The 15,280-nt window shown below is 40.1% G+C and overlaps 1 long non-coding RNA gene across 2 annotated transcripts; it reads right to left on the minus strand.

Moving 5' to 3' along the window:
- Positions 1-204: 204 nt before the first annotated feature.
- LOC137464344 (uncharacterized) lies at positions 205-14,579 on the minus strand. Of its 2 annotated transcripts, XR_010994199.1 has the most exons (4): positions 14,522-14,579; positions 7,205-7,325; positions 4,203-4,410; positions 205-430 (listed from the first exon to the last, which is right to left on the minus strand). It is a non-coding gene; the product is annotated as an uncharacterized lncRNA (long non-coding RNA). The 2 variants fall into 2 exon arrangements; XR_010994198.1 differs by lacking the exon at positions 205-430 and having other exon boundaries at positions 3,933-4,410.
- Between the last annotated feature and the right edge of the window lie 701 nt (positions 14,580-15,280).

Here is a 15,280-nt window from a genome sequence, read left to right on the forward strand (position 1 = left end):
TTGTTTCTTTTAGTATTCTACCAGCTGATTTAACAAACCCTATAGCTCCCCGCTACAAACTTTATTTCTATTCCTACATCTTCCTACCCACAACAAAACTCTTACTACTATATTTCAACGCAGATTTTAAAATTGGATGTTCGGTTCCTGTTTCTTGCAGAAGACTGATGTTTCCCTTATCACATCTGGAAGGCTATAAAAAAAAAAAACATAGGTTTTATTCTCCCTTGTCTTTTTATTCTGGTGTGTGCCAGTAAATGTGTAGCTCATTCAGAGTAAGCAGAACTATGTTTGACTGATTGACAAGAAGCCCCTGCTTGCTCAGAGCAACGTATCTGTCATCCTGGAGGAAGCAAAATGACAGAAATGACAGCCAGCATGTAGGACGAGGATATCAAGAGAGATGCTGTGTTCCTTGATCATAATGCCACTAAAATGGAAAAGAAAAAGAAAAAAAAAGATTGAACTTAAACATCCAACAGTGAGAAACATCTCTATTTTCAGCACAGAAGCATCTGCTGCATTGATCCCTTAAAAATAAATTAAAATTGTGCAATGCAACAACAAACTCCTGTTAGGAACGGACAAAGGCAGGAACACCTTGCTCCCAATTCTGTATTGTACAAAGGGCTCAGGGCTCTGTGGTGTAATGCAAGGAGTGGCCACGGTGGCCTCTGTGGGGAATACTGATATTATTTCTCCTTGGAATATTCTCTGGGCTCAGGCCTGTTGAAACGTTCTGCGTTGGACCAACAGGAATCACATTTACACTGCAGAAATGGATGTAACAGGGAATTATTAACATATTAATATTGGGGGTATTACGTCAGCATGGAGAATCAGTGGCTAAAATGTGGAAAACAAAGTTTCTCCTTTTTTTTTTTTTTTATTTTTTTTGAAAACAGGCTGTGTTTCATGATGGGTAGGATGAAAGAGGCAAAAAAGGGGTGTGATATTTAAGAGTGCTCAGCCAGGCTCCTGATGCCTTGGAGTGGCTACCTAGAACAGGGGCTAGGCAAGGCTAAGAAAATAAAAGTGGGTATCTATTAAAGGCCTTAAAAAGGTACATCTTGGGCTCTCAAAAGGCTCTGAGAGGGGCTACACCCAAAATGGACAGTGGTCACGAGTTTTTCACACAATTATAAGTTTGGTCCATTTGCATTTCAGGCATTAATTCTCCAATTCTAGCTCCAGGTAATGAAGTTATTCCTCCAGTTTGCTCCCCCCAGTTCACTTTTGTTTATACTTTTGGCACCTGAGGCTAGAGGGTGTCCTTTAGTGTCAGGCCCAGAGGAATTGTTTTGTCTGACCAAAATGTGAGGACAGCAGCTAACACTGTATGGAGACTGGAGTTATACCCTAAAGCAGTACAGGATTTGAAAACTATAAAAGCGAAAAATCCTAGGCACTGCAGCTGGTGCAGAGCAGGCCACAATGGGATCTGATATTCTTCCTCCAGCACAGCTCTACCTGCCAGCCACTGCTCACATGGCAACTCCTGCAGAGCCACCAGGAGCCCCGCTCATTTTGGAAAACCTTCTGTTCTCCCAGGAACCAGAGGCATCTCTCTTATGCTCCCCGTGGTGGTGGGTGCCTCAGCAGCAGAACAAAGGAGGCTTTTTTGCCCCAGGTATGAAGCCACAAAAAACCTGTTCCCATCCCTCCCTTTGTGAGGAGAGTACTTTTGATCTAACCAGCACAGCACCAGCAAACCCCACTCAAGGCTTTTGCAGCCCTGAGGCGTGTGGCTACTTGAGGACCAGGAGTTTTGGCAACATTTGTGGGGAGCTCCTAACTGCAGGATGGAGGTGATTTATGGGCAGCACTGACAGTTGTCTGGGTTGCTTGCCATGACACAGACCAGTTGCATTCGTGATAGATTGAGGTCATGGAGGGGGAGTGGAAGAGGTCCTGTCATATATCCTTCATCAGGTTTTCATTTGTCTGTGAGTTAGGGTTGTGGTAGCAGTGGGAAAAGGGTCTCATCTGAGTGTTTATTTTTCTAGCCTGAAGGGCTCTGTTCCTCAAACATGCTTGTGTTTGATACCTGAAAGGGAGACATCAGCATGAGGGATCTGTGACTCGACTCCCTGACCTGTGCTGCCAGTCAAATTTCAAAAGTAAAATCAAGAGCTGGGAAGCCTAAAGAAAAAAGTTAAAGAACTAGACAGAGCAGCACAGGTCTTTGAAGAGCCACACAGACCAGCCTTTGAGCATGGTGTGCCCACCACATGTGTGCCCCATGCAGATGCTGGGTCAGTGTGCTCTGCTCTGCTGTGCAAAAACACCCAGAAAACCCCTAAAACACAGATCCATATTCCACCTCCACAAAAAATGCCAATAGAACTACTCAGGGTTTGCAAAATCAGGCCCTTCACTTGTTTCTGGTGGATGGAGCATTTAATTCACTACTCTACCTCAAACTCACACACAAATGAGTACAAATAGTCAGTCAAAGACCTTGGTTGCAAAATTATGCCCAAAACTCAGCACTCCTATTTCTAAAGTGCCACTCCCTCCAGTGACAACCAAATACATTTTATTACCTAAAGAGCACTTTTTTCAAAACAGATAACCTCCTTTAAGGCTTTAAACTCATTCTGCTGCTTTATCTTCTACATCAGGTCCTCCATCCCAGACATGCACAAATCAAGTGGGAGGATGGTGCTTTCACCTCTGTATTCCCTAAACCAGCCTGGGAAAGCCAAATAAATTTAGGAAGCATGGAAATGGTGCACAACCACCAGAGGCTCCAGCACCACAGCCCAGGAGCTGGAAAGAAGCACTGGATGCAAAACTGGGGCTTGGTATTTCAGACATCTCCTAGTGAGGGTGTGCACAGCCGTGTGTGCGGTGAACTCTGTGCGATACCCAAATGAGACCCTTCTGATGGCACAAACAGCTGGAGAATATCCATTAGAACTTCAGCCTGTGTTTAACATCTATCCATGTGGCTTTGCTCCTCGAGCTTCCCTCAGGATAATGAGGGACTAATTAAAACCAGCCTCTTTCCCACACAACTCTAATACGCACCCAGTGCTCCTCACAGCCCAGGTGTGTTTCGCTCTTATTAATGACTTCATATTAATTAAGGCTGAGAAGAGGGAAGGGGGTGATCTCTCATTAGCAGCAGGCACGAGGTGGTGAAGCTGCCACACTCTGCACTGGTGCTATCCTGAGCTTTCTGCAGAAGGAGAGGGGTTTTCCCCCAAGGACCTCACAGGCTGCGCCCATCCCTTCAGCACTAGTGACCAAGAGCCCCCAAAACCTTCCCGAGTGCCTGCAGCCCCTCGGAAGCAGGAGGTCTCCCCCAGTTTGCACGGAGGCAAAGCCAGAGCATATCTCTGCTGAATGCTCAGCCTCAGCTGTGCCGTGTCACCTCTCTACACTCCAGCTCAGGGATTTAATTTTGCTACCTAATTAGACAGCCAGGGAAATATGAAAGCCAAAGCAGCCAGGTATAAATAGGAATCCCTCAGTTACTGAGGGAGATAATAAGGCCTGAACCTTCTCTCATTTGTACTTTATCAGATAAATGAAAAGGGCGGTGGGAAAAGACACACAGTTTAAACATATGCTTCCAATTTTCTCAGAACTAGTAAATGGAAAATACTGCTCTGCCATTTACCATTTTCATATTTATTCTGCAGTATATAAGGTTAGAGGTGGGTCATGTTTCTGTGGCAACTATAGTGGAAACAAAAATTCTTTGTGCCATAGTCTTATGTTAATTAAAACTTAGAGCATAAAATCACCTCAACTACTTCAATAGGTGTTTAGTTATTTAGTTCAAATTCAGGACTGAGTTAGTCATTCAAGTCAAATACAATCTGCAAACCCAAGATAAAGACATAATAGGATTTCTTCAAAGAGAGTCACCTTTCTTAGCTTCCCTATTACATGAGAAACAGGAGTTAAAATACTACTTTCAAAATAAAACATCACTGCTATTAACCCAAATGGATATCCAAAAATCTGCCAAACAAAACCAAGTTTGTTGGGTTTTAGGAAGAGAAATTAACTTGTAACAATGCACTCAAAAATCTATTCACTTTTATTTGAGAGAAACATCAGAACTATTATTAAGGAGTCTTTTCTTTTTTTTTCTTTTTTCTTTTTTTTTTTTTTTTACCTGTTGCTTTGGGGTTTTTATTTCTTTCTTGCAGGAAAAGTAATTCCCCCATTCTGCCATGCAAACTCACCATATTTTATCAACATCTCTAGAGGTTTATGTCTTTTCAGCTGGTTCCCAGGACATTTCCAAACCTCTCAGTTGGTTCCCCAGCTGTTTCTGTCATCCACTGACCTGCTCACAAAGTCACAAGTTTACCTGTTCAGAGGTCCAGTGCTAAAATAGTCAGTGCAGGATGGCAGGTTTTACCCTGATACGCTCTTAGGGAAGCCGGAAATCTTGGTGAGAACAGAGCAGGAACAAAGTGGTTATTAAGAATGCTTTCCATTTTTGCAAACATATCCACTAAATCAGACAGAATTTGTGAAAATATGTTGAAAACTCTTTATCTATCTATTTCTGAGAATTTAGTACTCAGCAACTGATCCATATGAGCCACATTGCACTCTTACACAAATTCTTTACTTTTAATTTGCTGTGCTAAGGAGTTCTGGAGGACATTGTAGTTGATGGTCACAGGAATCTGTATGATTTAATGGCTTTAATTCAGATTAATCTAATCCTCCTGAAGTGGCATCAGTTATTAGATCAGATTTAATGCTTTTCATACACATAGGTTCAGGAAGCCTCTTTTTGCTTAGACTGTCAGAGCAAAGGAAACCTTGGGTTCAGACTTCCCAAAGACAGCAGCTACATCCTACTGAGGGGAAATTTAACTTTCCTTTGGATTTACACAAAGACCTGTGAAAAGCATAAGATTTTGTGGGTGAAACACCTTCATCTGTGGATAAAACAACTTTTTTTTTGGACAAAAACAATGTTAAAATCCTAATAATTTTTAATTCTCAATGCCTCCATGAAGAAAAGGGAAACAGAGACTGTGTCCTGGGAACGCTCTCTTTGGTTTTCCTGAGGTTCTTTTCGGTATTTTTTTTTAAATCTCCTTTGAGACAAGGAGATATATGATGTAACACTGACAAAACTGTAAATCCAGTGGTGATGTCATCCAGGAAAAATCCCAACAGTTAGGTACCAGGAGCTGCCCACTTTGCAATGCTGGACAGCAAGATGTTCTCGGTGGTTGATTTGCACTGGATTTTTCATGCATTTCTTATTTGCTAAAGTAGGTGATCATCAATTTCCAATTACTTGTTTTGACCTTATTCAATGGAAAATGAGGTGCTATTTCTGGCACGCTTATGAACCTACTGTTTAGTCCTAAAAGTTTTGCAAGAAAAGGGATAATAAATAGTTATTCACTTCCAGTGAATAGCTTTGTAGATTATGTGCTGAGGGCAGTAACAGCTGCTTCTTGTTACCAAAAAGGCCTCCTACCATGTGTACTGCTAACACACCAAGCTAAGGTCAAGCTGAGTAGCAGGTTTTTTTTCCCCAACATTGTTTAAAAGCTTTTAAATAAAACCATATTAGAAATACAGCCACCTCTGGTAACTGATTTGCAAAAGCGAAGTCAGAAGAGCTGTGAGGTTTTTTTAAAAAAATCTTTGTTTCTGATTTGGAAGGCTTTTTCTTTTCTCTGTTAAAGGCTCCCTTTATGCTGCTAAACTCCAGAGATTTTTCCTTTCAGTTCCTGAAGCCTTTTTAAATCTCCTCCTTTGTTTTGTTTGTTTGTTTTTGTTACTCTATGTTTTCTTCACAAGAGCATTCCAACAATCTAGATGATTGTTCTGGAAGTTTATACATTGCTAATTTTGCCTGCCATGCACAGAGCAGGGCTGGGCCATTCCCATCCCTGTGGTCCTGCATGGCAGGGCTGAGTTTGGACAGGAGGAGGAGGAGGAGAGCATCCTCAGAAAGCAGAGCTGACCCCAGATCAGTGCAGAGAAAACAGAGGAGGACTGTGGCTTCCTTCTAGAACCATCTTCCAGATGACATCACATCTCCCTGGATGAACAGTTTTTCCACCTGCCCCAGTGGAAACTCATTAAGGGCTGCTGTAATGCATAAAATTGTGCAGTCTCTTGGAAGCAAGACCCACACTCCTGACAGAGGCACAAACCCAAAAGGTACAGCATAAAATTCCCTCTGTCCTGGGGCCAGTCTCTTTTTTGTGAATATTTGTATTTTTCCCCCCTTTATTTTGCAAGGAATATGTGAAAATAAAACAATCCATTGCGCTAACTGTGACAGAGAAAGGAAAAGCTCTTTGTACTTATAGGGAAGAGAAAAATCTGAAGCCATGGTTTCTAATTATAAAGGGTCTTGTAGGGGCTGCTAAAATCTGTGTAAGCAAGTAGAGATTCTTAACAAAGCTGCCAATTAGTACCACTCCCTTATGACCCATGACGTTACCTCTTCCTACATCAAAATCCACTTAATGCTGATATTAACACAAATGTTCATCATTTTTTTACCACCAGTCATTCCCAGTTGGTTCTCAAAAATGGGAGGAAGGAATAAACATTGTTATTGATAAAGCAGAAAACATTTAGATGTCATTTCTACCCAGGCCAATATCACTTTTCTGTGAGTAAAAGACAACCCAACCAGAAAATTTTTGCCCCTTATTTTTCTGCATTTAAGTTTCCAAACTGCCAAGACTTACATGACAGAAATAGAAAAGCAGAGAGGATATATGCTGCTTTACAAGCTTCCCAAGTTATTTGCATCTCCAATAACTTCTGTAGGGCTTTCAGCAGTTATCACTATATTTTAATTTTAATTCAAAGTGTTCTAAAGACAGCTACAAATGGTTTAGTTCACCCAGCCATGAGTAGGCTGGAAAAATCGTCATAAATTGTTGATACCAAAAAAAGAAGAAAAAAAAAAAAAAAAAAAAAAGAGGGAAACCAGGTAATCTGTTCTACTAGAATAAATTAATTTAGGGGGAAAGAGTGAAAAAAAAGTATCCAAGGGAAACAGAAAGGATAACTGGGAATTCCACATTAGGGAAGGCTTCCCCCAGTGCAAACCTAGTTATTAAAGGAGATGGAAGTGAAATAAATACTTGTACCAAACGGGGACACTTGGCAGCAACAAATGAAGAGTCAGCCAGGTGATAGAGGTTTAGCCACAAGTTTAAATGAGGAAATAATATAAGTAAAAACTTACCTTATGACTTTTCCAGTCCCCAAATAAGGATGATGTCTTGTTCATCACAGTGCAGGAGGAAAAACATCTCATGTCATCTCACTGCAGAAGTAGATATTGCAGATAGATATTCTAGAATCAACTGTGGAAGGCGTTAAGGTAAAAGTAGCAATTGTTACTTATTAAAACAAAAACATCAATAGCCCTGAGGGAATAACCCAACTCCTTACAGGTGGAGAAAATGACCTTTAACAAATTTCTGGATGAGTATGAAATTTCAAATGTCTAGGAAAAAAAATAAAGAATATTGTGCTAGAATTCAATAAGCAGACAACATACCACAGGAAGTCACAGCCCAGCTAGCATGATTTGGATCTAAATAAAATGTGTGAAAAGCTGATATGAGAGGTATTCACTTAGAAAACAGCAGCGTGGTTAATGTCAATGCCAATCATCTTCGTTTTATGGGAAATGCATCTTGGCAGGAAAAAAAAAATATTTGTCAGGAGATTATAAATATTACTGATAAAGGTAAATATATTCACATTACAGAAACAGCTGCATTACAGCAGCTGACATTCTGCCCCACGCCCAGGGCATGAAAACTTGCTTGCTTTTAGCCACGGCTTTGCAGCAGCCTCCTAGCAGAGGAAATCCATAAGGAGGAAAGCAGCAAAATTCTTCCCAAAACCTTTGTGTATTCATGATGTGCCTGGTGGAACCCTAATCAGAAACGATGTCATGCATTTACCTTAGGCTGCATCCTACCCAAAAAATTACAGGCCTGTGGATATTTTAATTTTCTGGTGTCATGAAAAGCCACCAGGAAAGGAAATAACAAAGCGTAAAAGTGCATAGAAATCCAAGCCACAAACCACAGTACATCTCTCAGTATGCAGCAACCATGTCAAAATCATTTTATAGAAAAAGTGGGGGAAAGGCCTGCATCCTTGTTAAGAATTTTCACGGTCTAAATCTTATTTTCTTTTTCCCCTGTGAAACTTCACCAGTGCGAGGGATTCTTTGAAAATTGCGAAGTACAGGCTGGAAAAATCAACTGCTCCATGATGAATCAAGATACCATAAATATATTGCTAATCTATGTGGTTTGGAAATTCAATTAGAAGGAGATTACAAATTAATAATTCTTGCATTCCACAAAGCAAAACGTGTTTTTCCCTAAATATCCCCAGAGCGCTCCTAATTTCCAGACATACCACAGCCTTCAGCTCATGCAGCATGAGTGTGTGGCTTTATTCCTGTCGTATGAATTGTGTTACACTCATGTTTCATGGACTCTCACCAGTCTCTGGGTGTCTTGGAATTCCTCTGAGTTTATTACGTGAGAATGGAATACTGAGCACATAAATATTTATTGAAAGCAGACAAATAATTTATTCTTTTTTTTTAATTTTACAGAATTATTACGTTTTTGGACAAACACTTTTACCAAGTGTTTACAACTTCTAAATAGAATGGTTCTGGACTCAAGAATATTGTTGCAATACCAATTGTTGTGAAAATTTCTTGGTTATGGTCTTTATACATGGTAGAGGTGGATCTGAGTTACATATTTTCTTGGAGATCTGCTGATTCCTCGTTTGAACCTGGAAATTACTTCCTCTGAACATGCTTTGACCTTACTCTGCACCTGCCTTCACCTCCACAAAAAATATTCCTCAGAAAACATACTTTGCTGCTCACCTGTTAATTTGTTTTTATTTATCCAATGGTTTCATTAACTGTTTTTTGACATTGCAAATAGGATACATATGTCTGGAGATGTACACACTGATGGTTTTTTCTTGACATATTAAAATCTAAAATTCCAAAATCTGCAGCAGGAAAACACAGTCAGGGAGAGTATCAGGATTTCAAATTAAATCCTGGGGAGAGAATGAGGTGAAAGCTTTCCAAATGTCTCTTTCCCTCTCTACACAACTGAGCAGTTCACTCGAGAGAGGAAAACCACAGAGTTTCTGAGCAGAGGCAGACTGGGCTGTGGGAGGAAAATTAGAAAGCGATGTTTCTCCAAAGTGCATTCCATGGCCAAAAATAAACATATTTTCAACTTAAAAAAAATACAGTGCAGAAGTAGTGGGTGTGCCATCAAGCTCAGTGTCGGCCAAGCACACCCAGATTTTTATGCAGAGTATGCAAAGTATCCCCTGGAAATAAAATCAGACATTTCCCCGTTTCAGTGACTTTCCAGCAGGCCTTTTATAGCTGGCAGAGGTGGTACCCACCACGATCCACTCCCCCTGTCAGCAAACAGCTCTGGCTGTACTGGACAATTGAGAAAAGAAACAGCATCCAAAAACTGAGTTGCCATCACCCAGAGAAACACAAGGCCTACTAAAATAGCCGCAGCCTATTGCAGAGAAGTGCATTTTCTCAAGGAAATTGGTTTATCATGCTGTTAAATTCGGAGGGCATTTCCATGTGGATAAACTGAATTATTAATCATTGAATTTACAATGAATTTGGGTACCTACTTTCATAGATAACTTGTCATTGTCAGCTGCAGACAGACATCACTGCTCAGTTTCTTTCTTTCTGGCACAAAACCAAAATTTACTATGAAAATTTAGGCTGGTGTTGGAGGCCTGAATAAAAGCTGAAGAAAGGAGAGCTTCCCCCCTCTTGCCATCCTGATGGAAGAGACATTTTCTTCCGGATCATTTAGGGGGAGTAATGTCTCCAGAGGTAAACAACTGCAGGTAGAAACTCAACAGGAAATCAGACAAAAAACAAAACCACACAAATTTACCATGTGCCCTTCCTCCAAATGCTTTCCAAATGTTCAAACCCCATTCAAACATTTTCTTCTTTTTCTAGCAGCCATACAGCTAAACCTCCAGTTTGTTGAGCATTTCTGATCATCTCTGCATCCCACAGAGCTTAGGATAATCACAAATAGCCAGAATGGATGATTGCTGCAAAGTCCACACCTTGCAATCTTCCCAGACAATTGTATGGGTATTCAATCCAGCATGAATATGTAAAATCTCACTCCTTTAATTTACACCATTTTCTTTCCCAAGAACACTTCAGTTTTAAAACAGAGGCTTTTAAAAATTGTGTCATTTTAACTATGATTTATCATAATTTTAATAATTAAAGTGTCGATCATAATTTTAATAATTTAACTGTCAATAATTATGTGTAAATAATGCAGAGAATCATGTATGTATTCCTTCAAAATAGCTAGGCAAAGTGAACTCTATTTAATTTCAGATGTGGATTTCTTTTCTCTCTCTACCTGATTTTATGGGAAGGGAGAGAACAATCCAAGAAAATAATCTATCTCTTTGTTTTGATGCCCCATCATCTTTCTAATACTACCTTAAATTTCTATATTGGATTGCCCATAAGCCTTTTCTTCTCCTGTTTTTCAGTGTAATCACTCATGAAAAGCATAAGCTCAAGAAAATTTTAGCTTTAACCAAACTTTTAAACTCCATAATGTTTAGGGATGTTAGAAAGAAGTTAGATTTTTTTTAAAATTAAAGTATAATCCTCAGAAAGCATCCTTATGTGCATCACTTATGTAGGGAAAGGTAAACAGGTGATGTGTTGAAAATGTAGCCAAGGAGGTGAGCTCTGGGAACGGGCTCTCTTTAAGCAAATTGAATTCTCTCATCAATGTGTCAATGCAGCACCCACAGAGGGAGAAGCAAACTTACTAACTGGGTCCCAAAAAGTTAATTCGTTATAGGCACACGTTGTGTACAACTAGCTGGGAACATGACAATTTGGGCCGTAAGGCATTTTAAAAATAAGCCTGGATTATTGGGGCCTTGGCATACAGCAATACTTCATTCCCTGAACCTTATCTTCAGCTGAATTCCTAAAAACTCACCTGCCAGTGGCCCTGTGTGACCACTATACCATAGGAATGATCTAGCAACAATAATTTTTCCTATCTACATTAAAAAAAAAAAAAAAAAAAAAAAAAAAAAAAAAAAAAAAAAAAAAAAAACTAAATACCTTAACTGCATGCAGCCTTTTGCACAGAACTTCATAAACTTGCATTAAAATAAAAATTTGCTTCTGGTTAGGTCCATTTCACCCAAACTGCAAATCCTGGATCAGGAGATGACTATGAAAAACCTAAATTCCCTTTGAACTTTATCTCACTTCACATGATATTTTAGTCATATTCCCCTGCTTCAATATTCTTTATAGCTGTTCTTCTGCTTTGCTTTACAGTAGTTTATTTATTTTGCCTGGGAATACATGGAAAAGTACCTTGAAATGGATATTGAGAATTTGTAGCCCCAGATTCTGCCATTTACTCTCTCTGTGCTCTTGGTCACATCATCAGTGAAAAGGGTACAATGACTATAATAGAAAGAAATGGTAATTCCTTACAGTTAAGAAAAAATTTTGTAGTGTCTTTAAATCTTTAGTATTGTATGAAACCATCATGTATCCACTAAACAAATACAGCTCACTAAGAAATCTTTAGAAAATACTTAGTATGTGCTACCACTAGCAGTTGGTTTGATTACTTTTAGTCACTATTCTACAAAAGCAATCATTTTTTACAACAAGTGAAAGCTTCTCTTGGCAGCTCTCAGTTGGTAGCCCAGGAAAACCTGCATAAAATTATTTCCTAAATGTATTTCAGCTAGATAATAAACCATATTAATCCAAATTATAATCTCAGGCCTTTCACACAGGAAAATTATTTTTGCTGCAGCCATCCCACAGTTGGACAGAAATGAAGATTTAAAAATATTTTTCAATTCACAGATCTTGCAAAGAAACTGGTGAAATCCTGAGCTCTGGCATGGAAGCATACCTCTCATGTAGTGATGCAGTGCAGCCTTATTCCCCCATGGACAGCTGTGCAAGAAAAAGGTAAAATTCCTAAAAACATGAAGACAGCAAACTGCAGAAAAAAATGATTCAGTATCAAGTAGCATTGTTAGATTCTTTTCCAGTTTAAGAAAATAATGAAGTGACTCTAATAAACGGAGGCTTTCCCTTTTTGGGGCTATATCACATAACAGGAAAGGAAATAGAAAACATTTGTCTGCAACACAAGCACAAAACATATTTAATGGGTTCCGTTCCTCTGAAATTAATTTGACGCAGGAGATGAGAAAATACATTTAATTTTTCTTTTTGGTTATTTTTGTGCGGGTGTGAATCAAAAGCCTGCTGAAGCAAGGCAGGGAGTCACAACATGAAAGTTTGTCTTACTGTTACACACCTGCTGTCAAAAGATATGTCAGAAAGGTACATAATTCTCACTCAAGGCTACAACTGTGATTAATCTTACCACAGCAGTCACCAGTGAAATAATATATTTCACAAATTTGAAGCAATGCCTCTGAAAAAGCTTTAACAACAGCTGGAAAACTCTCAGAAATTCAATATATGAAGTTTGAAATATTTTTAAATTACGTGTTGGCAGATACTACACCAAAAAGAGTTCCAAATCTGTAAAGCAAAATAAAATATTTTTTCTCCTGGTGACTACTGTGGCTCAAGGATAAAATCACTGGAAGACCAAGAAGTTTTCAATGTTGGGGTGGAAGGGGTTGGATCATCATCAATAATAACCTCAAATCCAAGAGTGATGAGGCAAAAAAGTCTATAATGACAGATACAACCTAGAAAGTGGCCAAAAAATTATGTGGAATCACAGTTTTAGAGAACACGTGTGACATGCTGCAAACAGCATCATTTGTGTTATTTTTTTGCATATAAATAAACAACTTTATGTGTATTTCCATATCTGCATTTATGCATATATCAATGCAAATATGAGGGGCAGAGGGAAAGAAATTAAAGTCAGCTCCCTAGGAGCTGGAAACAGCATCAGAAAAACAGCCAAAAAGCACCTTTGTGGCACCGTACTGGAAATACTTTTTTAGAAAATCACCATCTCACTTTCCACCACTCTTTCTGTGGCATTTTGTCAGAAGAGTCTCAAGGAGTCTGAGCTTACTGAGAATTTCAAATGCAAGGCAAGGTGAATATAATTTTTGCTCTGAGAAAAACTTCAAACCCGTAAATATACCCCAAACCTAGCCAGATATAAGCACAGTTGATAAAAAAAAAACAAACAACCCAGAGCAGAAAGAAATATGCATTTGATTGGCAAAGCCACAATTGAAAATATTGATGAAACTGCAGTAATTACAGACCAAAAGCTAAGTCTTTAAACTCTGCTGACTTTCACCTCATTTTAATACACCTATTTTAATGGGGTTCTTGCAAAATATTAAATATTTCACAAAATCTGTACCATACAACTCTATTAAGGGAGACATATTGGCCTCTAGTGGTATTTTTATTACCCTTACTACGTCATTCCTATTATTTTCAGGATCCTCGTTACTTTATGGATCTTTCGGACTTGCTGAAATAATAAAACATCTGAACGACCTCACTCAGCCAAGACCTGGAGAACACCTTGGACTCTGCACAAAAATTACTGTACAAATTGCAGTGTAAAGACGGTCGCTTGAAGAATGACCAAATCACACGAGAGGCTTTGGGCAAAGAACAGCCTGGAAGGGGTGTAACACACACCTGAGGGTCCTTTAATAGGAGAAAGCAGTGTAATTTTTCTCTTTAAAGCAGCTAATTACCTAGGGAGTGATTACTTAAAGGGTTTAATTACACTTGCAAGTAGCTTTCAGAATTGACTAGCTCTAGTTAAGATTCATTCATGCTAAATGTAAGAGGTGTGGTTTTTTATGGTAAATTTCATCTTTTCCCCTGTTAGAAGTAACAAAATGCCCGTCGGGGCCGATGCTCTCATAGGAAATTAAGTGTGATAAACCCCAATTCTGGGCTGTTACATTAAACATGAATCATTCTTCTTGCAAGTACATCAATGCCTGTTGTTATCACAGATCTCAGAATATCAGATGACCTCCACTGGCTAACCCAGAAGAAGCAGAGACCACAAGACTCAAGCAGATTTCCTTTCCCACGGGTCTTCCCCTCTTGAAAAGTGAAGCAACCTATGGATGGCAGTCAGCTTGGGAACCCTCACAGCTCCTGCTGAGGTGCGCGGAGGGGCAGGGACCCTCCTCAGCTGCCAACCCCATCCCCCTGGGCTGCCCTGGCTGCACAAATCATCACCTCTGGGGCCCCCAATCCCCACAGCCACACTGAGATGAACTTACCCTGCAAAGAGCACTACAAGCTTTGGAGCTTCCCGTGTTATCTTCCAAAGCTGGACCCAAGCCCTGGCACTTAATTTTAGATTAACTGTCTCACGTATTATTTATTTGCTGCTTCCTGAGTTATTAATACAATAAGCCTTCACCATTTAAAGTCACCACGCACACGCTGAAAAAGCACAACAAATACCTCTTAAAACGGCCCATTTCCTGTTGCTCTAAGTGTACCTTCTCTGGGCGATTTCCAGGGCTGGCATAAAGTGATTAATTACGTGTGTACATGTTACAGAAGGTACACGCCCATTGCTTTTCCTCCTCACTAAGCTCTCACTGCTACCCGAGATAAAAACTACCACAAAGTAAACGCATTAACATTGAGGAACATGATCCCCTGGGTCCACAGCACACTTAGGGCGACCGAACCCAAAGATTTTTCATCTCTGGCTCTCTCTTAGCTGTCGGATATGGACGGATGGAGGGTGACGTTGACTTCTTGCACGCGTGCGTCATCTCCTGTCAGAAAACTTTAGAAAGGTTTTTGAAGTGCAAAGGTTTAATTCCTGCCAGGTACCCGTGAAGTCCTTATCCCTTGTACAGCTGAGCAGGGGGAAGGCTCAGCTTCCTACTCCCAAAGTCATTCTTGTTTAAATGACTGTATTATTGAACACTAAATGAGAGAGGGAGAGATGGAGAGAATGAGGAAAGGAAGGAAAGGAAGGGAAGGGAAGGGAAGGGAAGGGAAGGGAAGGGAAGGGAAGGGAAGGGAAGGGAAGGGAAGGGAAGGGAAGGGAAGGAAGGGAGGAAGGGAGGGAGGGAGGGAGGAAGGGAGGGAGGAAGGGAGGAAGGGAGGAAGGGAGGAAGGGAGGAAGGGAGGGAGGGAGGGAGGGAGGAAGGAAGGGAGGAAGGGAGGAAGGGAGGAAGGGAGGAAGGGAGGAAGGGAGGAAGGGAG

The sequence above is a fragment of the Anomalospiza imberbis genome, chromosome Z (genome assembly GCF_031753505.1).
Source record: "Anomalospiza imberbis isolate Cuckoo-Finch-1a 21T00152 chromosome Z, ASM3175350v1, whole genome shotgun sequence".
NCBI lineage: Eukaryota > Metazoa > Chordata > Aves > Passeriformes > Viduidae > Anomalospiza > Anomalospiza imberbis.